Source organism: Gobio gobio, assembly GCF_949357685.1.
Source record: "Gobio gobio genome assembly, chromosome: 10".
Taxonomy (NCBI): domain Eukaryota; kingdom Metazoa; phylum Chordata; class Actinopteri; order Cypriniformes; family Gobionidae; genus Gobio; species Gobio gobio.
In genome coordinates, this window is record NC_137116.1 from 52,959,489 (window position 1) to 52,979,058 (window position 19,570).

General features: G+C 37.7%; 1 protein-coding gene across 1 annotated transcript in view; it reads right to left on the bottom strand.

Annotated features, from left to right (window-relative positions):
• The window catches only part of grm6a (glutamate receptor, metabotropic 6a), a 177,071-nt gene extending 167,766 nt beyond the window's left edge, over window positions 1–9,305 (bottom strand). Inside the window, exon 1 of the mRNA XM_079827992.1 lies at window positions 9,004–9,305. The gene's annotated coding sequence lies outside the window, so the exon portion shown is untranslated. The remainder of the gene's footprint in view (window positions 1–9,003) is intronic.
• Window positions 9,306–19,570: the final 10,265 nt, after the last annotated feature.

Genomic DNA, 19,570 nt, shown 5'->3' on the forward strand with positions numbered 1-19,570 from the left:
CGTTTTGTGGACGTTACCATTATGACGTTAAGGAGACATTGTGTTTTGGTCACTATATTTTTAGGAACTATTATTTTTAATATTGAATTTGGTTCTGAACAAATTTGGTGCCGGGGCCCTAAAAAAGCCATTTGAGAAGTGGTGAAGTTAAAAAAGCTTTAATATGACCTTCATATAGGAATTTTAGAATCACCTTCCATACCATTTATTGAATCACAGTGCCAAATTTAAAAGCAAACTGGGTTTTTTTTTTCACACACACAGTCAACAGTACACAAGAATTCCATTCCGAACACAAGCCATGGTTTATGTACGAGAGTGGAAGGATAAATCATTGGGGCTGCACCTGACAGCTTTCAGAACCTCTTAGTAGAGAGGCATTACATTTTGATGAAAATTTTACATCACACTCCAGGCGCATCACTGTAGCGACGGCATCTGCTTTTTGCTGCAGTTTGCTCAAAACATCTACTCAGTGACAGGTGTTCAGCAAGCAACTTCAGATATCGAACGCTGGTGTTCCAGTTCCTTATGAGCCTTGATTGCATTTACAGTAGGAACTGGATATCGCATTTGCTTCGAGTAGTCTAATCAAATCCTAAACCCTTCACATGCTCTTTTCGCCAGCTTCTCGGCCTTCCAGCCAAAGGGTTTTCCTCTCGCCTTCCCTTTAAATTCATTCAGCTAACACAAATCAGATTGAATATCTAGTGCAGAGAAATAAGTCTCCCTTACTGATATCGACTATTTTTTTTCCTCTTACATGAGCTGGAGATGTGTGTGTAAAATGCCAGACCACCCCATTGCTACTCCTGAAATTAAAAGACATATTTAATATTGCAAACTAATTGTTTTGAAAGTGGGTTCATTTCCTTGTGAGAAGTAATTTGATTCCACTAAAGTGGCGGAGGCACAACGTCAGGCAGTAATCGAAGGAGACAAGCTTTTCCCAGCGCCCTCTCTAGTAAATATCATTTTCACGGTGATAAAACATCATTTGATGCTGTTAAACATAATGGGCTGTTTCAATAATCCATGATGGCATCATCTAATCACAGTAATCACTGTTTGTGAAGGACCTCACATGGTTGGCGCTCGCAGCGCAGCGGCCGCATGCGAAAATGTGGCATCAAAATAAACGCAAGACCGCTTTGAGCATTCAGACAGGGCAAACGGTTTTCACAGGACGCCTCCCAACGCTGATCCCATCTAAAGAAAGAAACCTCTAAACAAGCAATAAAAGCCACCTATGAAAAAGAGCACCGCAAGTGCATGGTAAAAAGCAGCATGTTTATGAGGCATTTCAAAGGGAGACGAAAACGCTTTCTAAATCATTTGCACATCAGAGGCAGCTAATATGACTAGTCAATAATAGCAGACTGTTATAATAGAGTGAGTTTCTTTGCTTTTCCTTCAATATGTGCAATTAACTTAAGTATTATATGACTCTATTAGGAATGGCCTCAGTAAAGAAAAGAAAAAAACACATCATTCATTTCTTATCACAATTTCTTTAATCCCTCAGCCAAAAAACATTTCTGATATGTTCAACCAAAATCCCAATTTCATTTCGAAGTCTGTGAACAGAGGCCCTGTTAATGCTTTTTAAAATTCATCAGCTGAAACTATTAATGCCCATTCGGGTGTCTGGGCTTTTGACAAATGGTGAGGTCATTCCCAGCGTGACATACTTACTCAAGATAATGTGATCACTCTTCAGAAATGAAGGGCTGGAATAATGGATAATACAACAAATCATCGGGGGCTTTTTTCCCCATCGTATTAGACCTAAATCTTGCAGCACATATCCATTAGGAGCCATCGGAGAGAAGTTTGAGAGAAACTTGTTCTGAAATGATAGACTAGATGGAGTCAAAGTGACCCGGCACAAAAGAGGGTGTCGCATACAGGAACTGCACCTGGATTCAGATGGACAATTCTGCAATAATGAGGTCAGACGTTCGGATATAGACTGTCCACTGGGGGTATTTTGAAAATCCATTCATCTTCTTGTTACCTGGATATGAGTGTTCATTCAGGATATAATGGACAAAAGGAACTTTGGCAAATCCGACATGGCGCAGAAAACAAGCTAGAGCCACAGCAAGATATGGTCCGGTCTCAAATGCCGCCCAACATGTGCATACATTGGTGATGTAATGGTGCATAAAATGACAGGTAATAGACCACATCAGGCAAAAGGGCGAATGGAGAGTGCACTGCGGCCTCAAAAAGATCCCTTCAGAATCATAAAATGAGAAATGAGACATGCTACGGTCTTGTTGGATTCACTGACACGTACAACATATGACCATCACAACGAATGCACATCAAGTGTGTGATTTGGGACAAACCTATGTCATGCAACCAATTCTACATAAGCAGCTTTTTGGTTCCAGAAAAATGTAAATTTCTACTAAACTACAAAAACCAGGATATGTCATATTCTGATTGCTACCTAGTCAGGAAAACCCAAATATTACAGCCAAGGTTTGGCTGGTTAGAGTAGGTCAGTTAGCCCCTGCTTGTAGACGCCATTCCTACACCATTGGGCACATCTTTCTTAATTGACGAATTTAAAAGTAGCTGCGCATACCATAGACTGTGAAAAAAAGATATGGACGACATGCCTTCACTATCTTCCACTGAAGAAAAGTGAAGCCGCCAATGTCAGAATATGGCGCTGATTTGGGACAGAGTCTGCGCAGTAGAGAGTAGATATCAAGACCCCGCACACACTCTCAACAGTATCTGTTAGTACTGTTTAATATACAGTTATAGAAATGTGGAAATTAAAGCTCCAAATATCCTCCCGAAAATCCTGAAAAAGGTTTGTAAGTGCCTCTATGTCACAATTCACCAGTGTGAGTGCCTGTAATCACCACCAGAGGGCACTCCAACCCAGACTGTCATTTCATCAAAAACTACATTACCCATAATCCTTTGCCTGGACTCATCATCACTCATTGTTTGCACCTGTGTCTCATCACCTCATTACCCCAGCCTATATAAACCATGTTCACTCTGTCATTCACTGCAAAGTCTATACTGCATTTCTCTGAGCATTCTCCCTGGTTTCATGTCTCTTGGTTTTGGATTTCGTGCCTGTTCAGTGGATTACCCGTTTGCCTGTCTCTCCTGTCTTGTTTGCCTTATTGGACTGATTACATGTTATGACCTCTTGCCTGTTTGATGACTACAAGTGTGGATTACCCTTTAAATAAAGCTGCATTTGGATCTTCTACCTTCTGTCTTAGAGCAGTACGTTACACTCAGTGACTTCTTCACTCAGTCAAGCTGTCAATCATGACGTCACACCCAAGTGGCAACCTTCCCCAGTTTCTCCTGAAGCCTTGATGCCCAACTTTACAGCAGGAAAAAACCTGTTTAGAGTCTGGTACAAATTGTGGTTTTGGTCTATACGGCTTATTTTGCCCTTCATGACGACTGTGAGGGGGGTGAAATGTTTAATAACTCATTCGTTTACATTATTTAAAGCCTTAAAGTTCTGCATAATTAAGGGCGTGGCCACTTGAGTGACAGGTGGATTGCCGCTGCTGTCACTACTAGCCGTTTGTCTGCTGTCTGTTAGCTCCACCCACTCCACCTATTAGCTCCTTTTTGCCCATTTTCAGTTATCCGGGAGTGACGCGTGGTGACGTGTTGCCAAGATGGCAACGGCCGTACTTTAGGCTTCAGAAACGCTCTTCAGAATCCTATGGGTGACGTCACGGACACTACATCCATATTTTTTTACAGTCTATGGTCACACCCTGTTTTTATAGCATCAAATAACTAACTAAAACCAAACTTACAGTGTTAATTTTGACAGCGAATTTTGATAAATTTTAGTCAGTCTTTTGTTTATTTAAAATTTAGTTATAGTCATATTTTAGTCACCTGAATTGTTTTTAGTTTTAGTCTAGTTTTAGTCGACTAAATATCATAAGATTTTAGTCGACTAAATCTACAGTAGATTTAAGCTCCTAAAATCGAATTAGTTTAGTTAAATTACAATACATTAAGCATTTAAGCCTTACATAACTGACTGTCACTTGAACTGACATTTTGACATTATTGTGTTTTTGACATCAAAAATACATGAAAGAGAGCTCAATTCACTTTTTTATTTGTTTTTTAAACACAGCTATATAGTTTTTTTAACTTTGTATTTCTGTTTTAGTCAGTAGGCCATATCAGGTTAAGCTAAAGCTTCAAATAAGTTTGACAGTTAACAGTTAACATTTATTTAATTTCAAGTAATGAAGATTTTTGAAATGGTTTTAGTGAACTATTATAACCCTGATACTTTATTGGATATGTGTCAAATCCTGGTCTTTCCTCCTGGCTATGAATTAAATGGGAATGACATTAAATACAGTTTATTGTGTAACCAAAAATGAATATATAATGTGTGACTTGTAATTATAAACAAGCTCGAAATACACCGGGACTCTTATTTTGAAATGTATGCGCCTCTGTTGCAGTTGCTCATTCAAGTATAGATGACATAAAATATGCATTGTTACATCCGTCTAAAACATATTACTATATAGACATCGTAAAGTAAACATTGTCATTATTCATCAGCATTAGTTCATAAACAATTGCCTGGCATAAATGTGTGTTATTCATTGATTGAGTCGCTCTGGAGTCTCAAATGTGCGCATCTGTTACACAAGACATCAGTTCTGACTGGATCTCTTCCCTAATCGACCCTCCCTAACATTTTCGTCTCGTTTTTATTTGTTGACGAATATGACAGTTGATTTTTGTCATAGTGTTTGTCATCCAACACTAGTTTTTATTTAGTTATCGTCTCGTTTTCATCAGTGAAAAAAAGTTGTTGACGAAAATTGTTCGTCAACGAAATTAAAACTGCAAACTTATTTAAACAACGAACACTTGAACTTACATCAGCATGATAAAAACTACCTAAAATGACAGAAACCATCGTTGAGAAAAATGTAGGGTGAATTCAAGGTGATTGGGACACATTTTGCCATTGAGATGACTTGGAAAAAGTGCCCCAATCACCCTGAATTTACCCTACATGAAGTGTAATTTAATTGCTTAGTTTGTCCCACACCCCATTCCATTTCACAGAGAGGGCGGGGTTTATGAGCTATACACGGACCAACCACCTGGGGGCGATCGAGACGCTTTGGCTTCACTTTTCAGGACTTGTGCGGCACGCTTGGTGCATACTAATAAAATATTTTTTGTAAGCATTACATTAATTGCAAATATTTCACTATAGTATATTAGATGTTGAATGAAATGCTAAAATATTATACAACTGTTATAATGGACCCCTGTGTACAATTGCTTTTATTGGCCTTTTTTCTATGCTTTGCCCAAGTTAGGTCATTTTTTTGTTCTTTAAATAGTTATATTTTCATTCTTCACTTTGCTATTATATTTGTTGCTGTGTTTGTAGACCTTGATTTGTATAATATATACGAAAAGTTTATTTTTCCCATCTTCCTGACATCATGGCAGACGTCAAAAGTCACTACTGAAGAGTTTGTGCATTCCTGTTCTGCCATCAGCCAATCAGAGTTATCATTACATAATTTTCTTGCTTCTCAACAGTAATCAGTCTCACTATTTATGGATTTTATGGCTCAGGTGGTTGGCAAAAAAAGTGCCCATTACTGCAAAAACAAAAATCACTTCTGTCGTGCAGGATTTCACATGAACTCTTGCTTATTTTTCTAGAGCCATTTTAAAGAGCACAGCACACACGTTATCAAACAAAGATCACACACACGCTGTGAATTCTTGACATTATGCGAGAGGGCGCAGGGAGCAGCTACAACACTTTTTGCAAACATCCCCGACGACATATGACATTGTGTTCACACAAACGGAAGACTTTTAAATGCTGACCTCTCATGCACAGAAGCATGACACAGCCGACAGGGGCTTCACTGTTGCAATGATAATTCAAAGAGATTCAACAGACCTCATTGCATTGATTAAAACACTAGGAATACATCCTACAGGACATGGAACGCAGATAAAAGGAGCTTCAAGACAAGTGCACAAAAGAGCACAAAAGCCATCTATATTGCAATGGTTGTCAATGGAAGTCAAGGGGTCCTATCAACTATTTGGTTCCCTGAAATACGACCCATAGGAGCGTTTACTAAAGTTGTGCCTCTATCGACAATAGTACATTTTTATTTAAATGCATTGTTCCCGTTTATTTGCATCATATTTCAGGTTTTGCATCTCTCAATTGGTAGAGCATTGCAAAATACAACATCATGTAATCATGTGATCATGCAATCGTGGGTTTCGCACAGGAAAAACGTTTTTTGCTAAATGGAAATATGATAAATGCTGGTAAAAAGTCCACACATTGCATTAAAATGAACACGCATTTTGATTGGTAACGTCATTTCATGACGACAGACGTAACACGACACGATTTTATGATTTTAAAACGTTAATAAAGGTCATAATAAGGTGCTTGAAAAACTACGAGTCGTGTTTTTTTGAGGACAGTCTGGTATGGTTGCCCATATTCTCCAAAATATCTCCTTTTGTGTTCAGCAGGAGAGAGAAATTCAAACAGGTTTGGAACAACATGAGGGTGAGTAAATGATGACCGAATTTAAATTTTTTGGTGAAATATCCCTTTAATTCCTCTTTTGTATAATCATGATGGACATGTCAAGGCCTATATGAATTATATGAATATCTACATTGTGAAATAATGCACGCAATAATGTTAATGCAGACCTACAGTATGTCCTTTCAAATGCTTATACACATCATGTGGCTCACTACACTAAATAAATAGTAAACAAAAGCCATACAGGATTGCAGATGCATTAATAAAATGATTGGAAAGCTTTTTCCCAACAGAGAGAGAAAAAAAAACATTTTAAATCCTAGTCCAATATCTTTCCTTTATGTTTGCCCAAAATTGGACAATAGGCAAAGATTGTGGAATATCTGCAATTTCCGCACCATTTAAATAACTATTTTGTTTACAGTCACTATTGAATTTGAGACAGACAAGCCATATTCTAACACAAAATACCTTTAAAACATGAAGGGAATGTTTCAATACGGTTGAATAATAATAATAATTTGTTACATTTATATTGCGCTTTACATGTAAGGGGGGGGGGTAAAGGGTAACACTCCATCAATCACATTAACAAACATTGTTATTATATAATGCTCAACATCTTTAATGTCAGCTTAAAAATTTTATTCATAATATATGTTATAAACCAATCTGTTATGATTCTTCACCTTTACAAGAAAGTTCCATGATACAGTGATGTAATAAAATTATTGTTATATGTAATTATGGTTCTTTGCCACAAAAACCTATTTTCATGTAACAATGCATAATATCCTATGCATATTCCAATAGCATGGAAGTAGTATAGCAGTGTCCAAAACCATGGTAATGCCATGGTGCCTTGATTTATCCATGGTACTTTATGATTGATATTCACTGGTAACACTTTATTTTACAGTGTCCTTGTTATATATGGTATATGTGCTTACCATAACAGTAAATTACACTGTAAAAAAAAATATTTAAAAAATGGTCAAATGACTGGCAGCAGCGGCTGCCAAACAAAAAACGCTTTTTTTGGAACCATTCTATTTTACAGTGTAAATATAAAACGAATAAGATTTGCTTTTAAATGACTGTGACGAGCAGGTCGAGCGAGAGCCGTGAGAGAGCGACGCGAGGCCGGTGAGTGATTGATGATGTCTCGAATTTCTCACGGAGGAGCTCGGACGCATAAAAGGAGGAGCGACGACGACAGTGAAGGACGAGAGGACCAGGCCTGGAATTTACGTTGTGTTTTGTTTACGTTCTGTTATGTGTGTGTGTGTGCGCGGCAGTCGTCCGTGAGGGGCTGCCGCTGTTACTTTCATTTTGTTTATCATTTATTAAAGTCTGTTAAACGTTTGCCGGTTCCCGCCTCCTTCTTACCATAACAGCAAACCATATTACAATTACAAAGAATTATGTTAAATTGTTAGTATGGGCATAAACCTTTAATATAATGAGCTACATATTTAATGACAGATTATTACTGTAATTTTACATACATTTGTATGTAATTTAAGAAAACAGAAAAATACTGTATAAATAATACAGTAATTTCCCTGTTTAAAAAAAATTTGAATTACTGTAATTTGTCATAAATGATATAATCCTTAAAATAACAGTCAAGTTGTTAATTTACAGATTATTACTGTAATTTTACATAAATTTGTATATGTTATTTATGAAAATACTGTATAAATAATACAGTTATTTTCCTGTATAAAAATGAAAATTACTGTAATTTGTCATTAATGATATATCCTTAAAATAATGGTCAAGTTGTTAATTTACAGATTATTACTGCAATTTTACATAAATGTGTATGTTATTTAAGAAAACAGAAAAAATACTGTATAAATAATACATAGAATTACGGAAATTTGTCATTAATGATATAATCCTTAAAATAACAGTCAAGTTATGCATTTACAGATATTGTTTGTAATTTGACATCGTTTTGAACATAATTTAAAATTAGCTACAAAAAATACTGTAAAATTTTTTGTTATTTTCCGTGAAATTTGGATAAAAATTTGTTTTACAGTAAATGCATAATTAATTACATTCAACTAACCCTCAACCAAACCCTAACCCTATAGTAAGTACATGTTGTTAATTACTCAGTACTTAAATAGGCCTACATAATTACACTGTAGCAATGACACGTTACAATAAAGTGTTACTGAATTAATTTAGTACTCAATTTACATAGTTTATGGAGTAGCCTAGCTTCCGAGAAGGAAATATTTTATAAAAACATGGTACTTTTTATCCGTGTATTGTAAAATAAAAATAAATAAAAAAAATAGTCTGAAAACTGAATAAATGTTTGGTCACGCGAAGGACAAACGACACGTGTAAAGATTTACAACACGTCCTACAACATAAACATTATTATCCGATTTTTTTTTTACCTGTTCATCCTGATAACTTTCTCCAAGTCTGTCGAGACATCCACGACTTCTCCTCAAACCCTCGAAGATATCACGACTCCCTCAAACCACCTGCAGATGTTGGCATGTGTTTATTCTCCTATGACCTATCGAGATCACCTCTGACCTGTTTAAAGAACGCGCGAGCTCTTTCCCATCGTTTCATTCATTCACTGTTGCGTTCCGCAGGTCCGTCCGCGTTCTCGCCTCGCTCTGCGTTTTCACCATCAAATGAGATTCATATCGAACATACAGTATTTCTCAACACTGTGCCGCTTCTAATCTCTATCAAATCTCTTAAAAGCTCGATTCCCCTCCCCTCCTCTCGCTCTATCGCTCTCTCAGTGTGTGAGTCTCTCTCTCTCTCTCTCTCTCTCTCTCTCTCTCTCTCTCTCTCTCTCTCTCTCTCTCTCTCTCTCTCTCTCTCTCTCTCTCTCTCTCTCTCTCTCCACTCCTCTGTCATGCAGTCTGTGTTGGTCACTCGTCTACCCCTCATGATCAGTTTGGGGAGTGTTGCTGTTTATTTGCATCTCTTTTATTGTACTTTTTTCTACACTGTATTTGGCTGGGGACCTCAAGCACATTTCGATATTAGATATTATTCGATATTATGGAGGTTCTGCAAAATGCATGAGTATAGGCTACTTTGTGGTGCATGGGGGGGGGGAGCTTCAATAGACTAATATTTGTGGGTTTTGATTAGCTCAGACAAACTTATTGAAATAGGGGGTTATTGGGGGGGGGTGCTAAAGTCTTAGACATTTACTTTTAAATGTTTGCATATAATTTTCTTAAAAACAATAATGTAACAAAGTAAAAAAGAACCGAAAAAATACACATATACGACAACAGCAAAACCTTTTCAGTCAAGAATATTATTATGTTTTTTGATGTCCATTTGACCCACAAAAAGGCGAAAAAATCTCTCTCTGTTAAATGATTTGAACAAAACGGTTTACAGCGTCTTGGTTATGGTATACATTTTAATGCTTTTTTTTAAATCGACTTATCACTGTAAAATCTAATTAGTTAGACTTACTTGAAAAAAAGCATGCAAACCGATTGTCTTTAAAAAAAAACAAATAAAGTGAAATAGGAATAGCATGTTGTGCTGACAAATGCTTAGTTAGTGTACAAGAGCTCTAGTAACTAAAAAAGAACTGTAGAGAGTCCTTGATCTTTTACTTTAGGTTTACTCTTGACTGAGTTACCATAGATGTTACCATTGTTGTGTTTTGATGTGACTCAAGCATGGTCAGCAAGATATTGTTACAAATATAGAGGGATTATGCCAACCCAATTACAAGTTCCACAGGTGTTTATGACGTAAGTGTTGCAATAAAAGTGTAAAAGATCATTATATGAAAGGGAAATTACACAGGTTAGTTTTAACCCTTTGGTGCTCTTCGGTCATTTCTGACCGGAACATTTTCAGTTTTGAAATTCTAAAAATCTCAGCTTCATCGGAATGATATGAAACTCGGTGACTTTATTGGCATTAGGTATGTGAACACACTTTGAGGGCATGATTCGAGCATGCTAATTGGTCGTAAAAAAAGTTGGGAAATGGGAAATAGACAAAAATTCACCGAAAATTTGTGTGTGCAATCTACATATCGGCCACAATGCTGAAAAAAAGTACACATCAGTTAAAGGGGTGACACTCTAAAACATCAAGCACACGCACACACACTTAAACACACACACACACACACACACACACACACACTTAAACACACACACACACCTATGAACCACTGAACCTTGGAGACTTTATTGGCATTAGGACTGTGAACACAATAAAATTGAGGGTACGATTCGAGCATGCCAAGTGGTCGTTAAAAAAATACCTTTTGTGTTCTTAGGTCAAAAATGACCCCCATTGGAAATTAATGGGAAATCTGCAAAAACACAAAAATTCTGTGATTTTTTTTGTACAATCTACAAATTACAATCTACAATCTACAAAAACGGCCACAATGCTGAAAAAAAGTCATCAAGAGTGTTGTATATTGACAAATCCACTCACACACAGACACGCACACTTATACACACACACACAAACACACACACACACACACACACACACCTATGAACCACTGTGTCTGTAATACAGATCAAAGTTTATGGAATGTGAAATCCATTCAATAATTCTGTCATAATGCAGAAAAGGCTCACAAAAGGGAAGGGGTGACACTCTAAATCTTCTCTCTCTCTCTCTCTCTCTCTCACACACACACACACACACACAATGTGCACTTGGAAGCTCAGGCTTGATCCTTTGCATCTTTCTGAGCATTTTTAATTTTATTTTAAAACAAAATACATAATTCACATAAAGTGTTATAATTGAATGTTTTTTAAAAAAAAATACAAATTCTGAATAAACAATGGGTAGTAAAATGCTTCCTTGCTTTCTCTTCCTAACACAATGATTAGGTTTGACTGTATACATAATAATAATAATTATTAGAACCATAATGCAAAAACTAACACTTTAAATCACTATTTCTAACAACAACAAAAAAATTCAAATCATTAAATGTGTTCAAAAGAGAAGGGAATCCACAAACCTCTCCATAGAGACCTCTAGTGGTTAAACCCATGTTTGCATGTCTTCATAAATAATTCCAACAGAGGGCGCTAATCTGCCTTCAACATTTTGTTTTTGACGACATAGACTCTATTTTAACCTGAAATAATGTTTAAAAATTTTTTTTTTAATTATATTCAATGGCAAAAATAGACCATAATTATTGCATAAATATTAATAAGTACCATCAAATCATCTCAAAATACAAAAGAAAATAGAAAAAATATAATTGAAGAAAAATAAATTACATTGGTTTTACTGGGATAGAGGAAGTTAAATTTTTCGGTGTCCGGTCACTTGATCGGGAAGATAACCAAAGGAACCCCCAAACGAAGAGCACCAGAAGGTGATCTTAATTTCTGACTAAATCATTAACTATAGTTAATTATTCAGTCAGAAGCTGGGTCAACTTTTAAAAGCAACTTATTTATTACTTCTCTTCCTTTGAAACCAAATAACTGATTTCTTGTTGCATCGCTGCATCAGAAAGAGAGTTTTAATAATAATAATATAAATGTTCCAAATGCCCAACCAAAGTGCACACTGATCACCATAATGGATAGTTTTTTTAAGTTTTTTTTTTTGCTTGACAAAATTGGCACAAACCAATCAATTTATCTTAACTTGATTTTTCTGAGTAAACAAGGAATAGTATGTGAATAGTACAGATTTTTACAAGTTAAGTCACAAGTTAACTAAAAAGTGTTGGATTGTACAGTTTATAGATGCATGTCACTGATCCATGCATCACTGTGACTGAAATCATGAAAACGTAAAAAACTAAAAATCATAGCATGTTATGTGCTGCGGATTTGTAATATTTATTCATTGCAAGAAACATATTTTAAAAATCCACGTTCAAATCTTAATTTGGAACCAATCTTAAATGGATCAAATAAGAATCCTCTCAGATAAGATCCTGCTCTAGGATAACATTAAATTATTTATTAATGTATTCAATAAGCATCTGCTAGTATATCTGATATTACACGTTAAGCAAGTAGATAATATTTGGCATATGTAGGGTGAATTCAGGGTGATTGGTGCCATTGAGATGACTTGGAAAAAGTGTCCCAATCACCCTGAATTCACCCTATATTACATATATGCCAGAATGGGCTTTCCCAACTGAGTCTTGATTCCTCTCTCTCTTCCTCCTGAACATCTTATTGAGATTTGTCTTTGCCACTGTCACCTTTGACTAGTTCACTGGGGACATTTGGCTCTGTAAGGCTGCTTTGACAATAATATGTATTGTGAAAATAAGTAAATAAATAAAACTGACCTGACATGTCAAATTATGATAAAAATCCCATTTGCATTCCCTTGAGATTTTCTTTTTGTGATTCAGTAACAACACCTTCTGTTCACTTAAACCTTACAGGTGTGACATCCTGTCAAAAGCAGAACAATCTCTCACCTATAGTGGCTCCAGCTTGAGCGAACACAGAACGGGATAAAAACCATCTGTTTTCTGTGTAAACCTTGATCACTTTAAAACAACTGCACTGCATCGTCAGCCAGGAAGCGTCATCCAAAAGCTAATATGAGGTCTAAATGCTTATTAGCAGGAATGGTTGGAAAATCTGCATAAAGAGATGCAAATCAGACGTCAGGCTTAACTCTAGAACACGTAACTGAATTTTGCTCCATGCATATAGAAAACATAATGGACCTAATTTCATGCATATTGTCTTTAAACAGTTTGGCAAAGAAATGTATATTGAAGGTAATTTAGAGATTTGGATGTACTTAGTTTGGGGACAAATTTGTAGCTTTTAGGGGATAGGGGACATTATATCATTAATAATTGAACAATTCTCTTTAAGACTTTAAAAATGCAAAAGGTTTCCACTTAAGATATAACTGAGGTTTCGTTAAGTCAATGACATGCCCTCATTTAGATACAAACATGAGTGTGTATAACCTCAGGCTGTTCCAGGGAGGTCGTCACTAATAAGTTCACTGTAAATCCATTTAGAAAAAAAACATCTGCTCAATGGCATCTTGCTTGTTTTTTTTCCTACTAAATAGACGTTTGGACATTGTAGATTGTATTGTCTGTCAGGACATTTGGAGACAGCAGATGGGGAATTAAATTAAAACCATATTTTTTTAATCACATGGAGTATGAAAAAAGGGTATTAATACCAGTGTTGGGAGCAGCATTGTTGCGAGTACTACTCAGAGACGTGATTAAGAGAAGCAAACGATTGAGTGTAATCCATAAAACAGGCATAAGGTTAAAACCACAGAGCAAGCCATCCAGATAGCAAAAGTGCAAAGCACAGGCAAACAAGAAAATCAAGGGAGACTGGAAGAAGATCAAGACCATGACACGGAAACCAGAAGTAGCGCTCAGAAATGCAGTGTCACACCAACAATACTTTGCAAAGTGAGTGGAAACGGAGCTTATAAAAGGCCAATATTTACAGGTTTAAAGGGTTAGTTCACCCAAAAATGAAAATTCTGTCATTAATTACTCACCCTCATGTTGTTCGACACCCGTAAGACCTCCGTTCATATTCGGAACACAAATGAAGATATTTTTGTTGAAAGCTGATGGCTGAGAAAGGCTTCAGATAGGCCTCCATTGGCATTCAGTACATTTACACTCCCAAGACCCATAAAAGGCACTAAAAACGTCGTTACAAAGTCCATCTCACCACAGTGACTCTAAAAGAATTTTACGATGCGACGACAATAGTTTTTGTGCGCAAAAAAAAATCAAAATAACACCTTTATCCAACTTGTTCTTGTCTTCCGTGTGTGTCTCCACGACGCATGCGCGAGAATATGACGCAGATCCGGCGCTCGGACACATGACCCAGAAGAGATTTGTTTACGAGCAGAGGAAGACGCGCGTGTCTAAGCTGTTGAATTCTACATTGATCGTGCTTTAGGTCTCGGCGTAGTTCTCAAAATGGGGCTAAAGTGTGCATTTCATGGATTCCCGAACCCCGGCGTTACGTCATATTCTCGCGCATGCGTCGTGGAGGCACACACGGAAGACAAGAACAAGTTGGATAAAGGTGTTATTTTGATTTTTTTTTGCGCACAAAAACTATTGTCGTCGCATCGTAAGATTATTGTAGAGTCACTGTGGTGAGATGGACTTTGTAACGACGTTTTAAGTGCCTTTTATGGGTCTTGGGAGTGTAAATGTACTGAATGCCAATGGAGGCCTATCTGAAGCCTTTCTCAGCATCAGCTTTCAACAAAAATATCTTCATTTGTGTCTGAAGATGAACCGAGGTCTTACGGGTGTCGAACGACATGAGGGTGAGTAATTAATGACAGAATTTTCATTTTTGGGTGAACTAACCCTTTAAGTGATCAAACAATAAGGAGTCCAGACAATGGGTTATAGGAATTGAAGTTCATTATGGTAAAGCAAGGGAGTTGGGAGAAGTGCCCTCTGGTGGAGATCACGGGCACTCCAGCTGGTGGATGTAACAAAGCCCCAGTCACATAAATCCAGGAGGGAGGTGGACACAGGGGAGAGATGGAGGGTCAGGTGTGTGGAACTGTAGCAGAAATAGAGGCTGAGGTGGATCGAGGAGCCAGGGCGAAGCCGGCAGAACAGGTGGACAGGGTGGAGCTGACGGGACTGGAGACCCCCACAACAGAGCAGATGGGGCACCTCTGAGACCACCAGACTCGATACCACCAGATTCAAAGACGATGTTGAGGTAGAACTGGATGCTAGTCTCAAACGCCTAGGGATCGCCTTAGGAGCATCAGGTGTGGCTACCCTGACGGCTGGAGACTCTGGCGTGGCGGCCATGTTGTGAAAAGGCTCTGGCGTGGCGGCCATGACAGCAGAAGACTCTGGACTTGGGATTACTGGACTCGGAAAAGCTGTGTGCATAGGATTTGAGACCGTCAGACTAGGAATAGCTGAACGCCGTGGTGGGCCAAGCTCCATTTCCATCAGAGCTCGATGCACACTGCCACCCACCAAAAAGTGTTTAGGGGCAGGGTCTTCCTCTGCTTCATCCAGTCAAAGAGGAACCACTCCGCATAAGTGCACAGTCTATCGCGCAAATTACAATTAGACTCACCTCCAGGGAGCCATGATTTAACAGGCTCGTTTAGTCCATAGCAAAAAAAGTAGTCTACTTTAATGTGATTTCTTCAAATGGCACTCGGTAAGACAACTCCCAAAACTGACGTACATAATCCTTGATTGATAGGTTCTCCTGACGAAGACACATTATCAGATCGACAGGGTCCAAATGTGGGCTGCTGGATCTGTAAATTGAGAAGTCTTCTGCTCGGAGATATGGAGACCCAAACGCAAGCTTTATTGATAGTAATCCATGGAGATCTAAGGTGTCTAAGGCAGACTGTATGATAGTCAAGGCGCGTTAAAAATGCCAGAAAACTTGTCCAGAGTTTTACATCATCTATTAATGACACGTTAGTGAGCTGCATTACACACGGGATTGAAATGGTGGCTACAAAGAAATCTCTAGCTCATTTTGGTCATGGTTTGTCTTGAAAAATGAAGATAATTTGACAGTCGCCGTAGGAGAACTCACACTGCAGGACTGTGCGCCAAATCTTGACACTGACTTTCGTCAGTGAAAGTCTCCAGCTGTAAACAGCTCCTCCCCTTTTTTGAAACAGCCAATAGCGTTTCGTTAATATCACAGTTTGACCTGAGCCTTTCTGTTTGGTAAAGCCACAGTTTCCTCCTAATCTCTAACCGTTTATCATCATAATCTCCTCCATATCGCTTTGAAATACAGCATTCTGTGCAGAATTTAAGAGTCCGATATGTTTTGTTGTCTGCGCTGACTCTCGCATATGATCCGCTCTGAGCTCTCGTGTCTCTAGTCTAGACCAGAGCCGTTGGTGTGTGTGTGTGTGTGTGCTGCGGCGGTGCGCGTGAAACTAGCGGGAAACCAGACTTCATTTGCCTCAACTGAAAGCATTACATGTCTGAATCACATGTATAGTGCGCTATGTGCCTTTCATCATGTAGAAAATAGTAAATCTGTGAACAACTGACCGATTTCAGCCGCAGCATCAGTGTCTATTTATAATGTAGGGGGCGGGGCTTCAGATTCTAGAGAGCATTTGATTGGACAGAAGATGTGATGAGAAGGTGAAGTCTGCGATGATGTCATAAAAATCTGTGATTCATTTTAACGGAAGTGAGAGACTGTAAATTTTGAATGCTTATATCTCCTAAATGCGAATTTTGTCAGTGTTTTGGAAAACACCAGCTTATTCATAACCGTAAGGCTAACATAGTCATACTAAAAGCCAAAAAACTTCAATTTTGATTTCAGGGGGCCTTTAAGGATTTGCAAAATCTGTCTCAGACGGACAAATCGTGGCCAAAATCATACAGTGTGCACCCGGCTTAACGCGAGTTATGTAATCAGATTACTTTTTTTTATTTTTAAGTAACGCATACATTTTAAATGTTAAAACAAAATATCTGAGATACTTTTTCAAATAAGTAATGCACGCATTTTCTTCTGCCTGAGGCTTAGGTGTGAAAGAGCCTTTACCCTTCACATTTGCCAAAAACTGAACTTTTGTTTTTCAGTTAAACAAACAAGCAAGCCCAGACAAGGTGAGAAAAGTAACGTAATGTATTACTTTCTATAATAAAGTAACTAAGTAATGCAATTAGTTACTTTTTAGGGAGTAATGCAATATTGTAACACGGTACTTTTAAAATTAAACACTGATTCCCAAAGACTGATTAATACAAATTCCCTTTTAATATAAAATAGCAAACCAAATGTTAAAACAATTATTTCATATGACCAAAGACACCTTAATTATGAAAAGACACTCACTTCATGGGATAAATATAGCAAAAATGACGATGCATTTTAGGGTTAAAGTCGAGGTTAGCATTCTTCTGTGAGTCCATGCATAAGTAATTCCAATGTTGTATTTTTAGTGCAATAAGGAAACTGTGCAAGGTCTGATGACATTAAAGTTGCATAAACTCAAGGGGGATGTTCCAAGACCTGGAACCACCCGCTTCACACGAAAGCAGCTGATCACACTTTTCTGTGGTTAGAGATATATAGCACAAAACATTTCACCAATAATAATAAACTGGATAATGAAACAACTGATATAAGATTTAAAATAAAGTGTTTGGTAAAGTAATGAACGATGTGGTTCCTCAGGTAAAAAAAAAAATTAGTTTGTGAATTTCATACAAGATAATACAAAAGAAAAAGAAAGTTCTGAAAAGCCCTAGAAGCATTTATTTGCAGACGCTGTACATCTGATCTACTAAATGAGCACATTAAATGTCCTGAAATGTGGCTCTTCCAGAAAATAACCAGTGAGTAACTGGGTTCAATATAGGGCTCAAGACCTTTACCTTAATCTCTCCGAACAGGCCGGCTAGGAGAGTCTGAATTATTCAGTGGCAATTAGAGCACCAAACCAGCGCCAGAAAAGATCCAGATCAGTTCACACTCTTTATTTTCATTGATAACCAGTGAAATGGAAAAAATAGCTGTTGGCATACTCCCCTCTATTAAGGGTCATTCAAGCTATGAGGCCAGCAAGCTTAATTCTTGAGACAGTATGGCTGCGTCCGAAATCACGTACTATGTGAGTAGGTGCTACATTTGAATTTGAACGAACTTCACAACCGTTAAAAAAGTATGTTCTATATAGTATGAATGAATGTGGTATGAATGTAATCCGAAGTAGCCTACTACATCTGCCATGTTGTCATGATCATGTGACCCACCAGCGTCAGTTAGACTGTAAAAAAATATGGACTTAGTGTCCGTGACGTCACCCATAGGATTCTGAAGAGCAGTTTTGAAACGCAAAGTAGGGACAGAAAGAAAATGGGCAAAGAGGCGGGACGTGGGCGGAGCTGAGGTGAGGTGACGTGATGACTAACAGACACCAGAAAAATGGCTATCCACCTGTCACTCAAAGTAGCCACGCCCTTAATTATGCAGGACTTTAAAGCTTTATATAATGTAAACGAATGAGAAAAAAAAAAATTCACCCCCCTCACAGTCGTCATGAAGTGCAAAATTAGCCGTATAGACCAAAACCACAATTTTTCCCAGACTGTAAACATGTTTTTTTCTGCTGTAAAGTTGGGCATTTTAACATGAGCTCAATGAGATTCTGCTCCTTCTAGAGTCTGTCTCTAGTGGCCAGTCGATGAACTGCAGTTTAACCCTCTGGGGTTCTTCGGGTCAAAAATGCCCCAAAGCGTTTTATAATTTAAAAAAAAATCATAGCTTCATCGGAATGGTCTGAAACTTGGTGACTTTATTGGAACTTGGTATATGAACACCCAACAAAAATTGGGGACAGGATTTGAAAAGTCTAAGTGGTTGTAAAAAAAATAGTCACACTCAGGACCTTCGGGTCAAAAATGACCCCCATAGGAAATGAATGGGAAATTGGCAAAAATTTTAAAATACAGAGTTTTTTTGTGCATACAATCTACAAATCAGCCAGGATGCAGAAAAAAGGACTCAACAGTGAAGGGGTGAATCTCTAAAACATCAAGAGTGCAAAACAGACAAAAAAACTCTCACATACCCACACAAAAACACAATTAGCTTGTGGAATGGCACGCGTTAATTTGTGTGTGCGTGTGTTTTTGTGTGTATAAGTGTGTGTGTGTCGGTGTCCTGAGTGTGACTATTTTTTTTACGACCACTTAGACTTTTCAAATCCTGTCCCCAATTTTACCAAGTACCAATAAAGTCACCAAGTTTCGGACCATTCCGATGTAGCAACGATTTTTTATTTGTTTTATAAATCCCCAGAGGGTTAAAGGGTTAGTTCACCCAAAAATGAAAATTCTGTCATTAATGACTTACCCTCATGCCGTTGGACACCCGTCAGACCTCCGTTCATCTTCAGAACAGAAATGAAGATATTTTAGTTGAAATCTGATGGCTCTGAAAGGCCTCCATTGGCACAATGTACTTTACA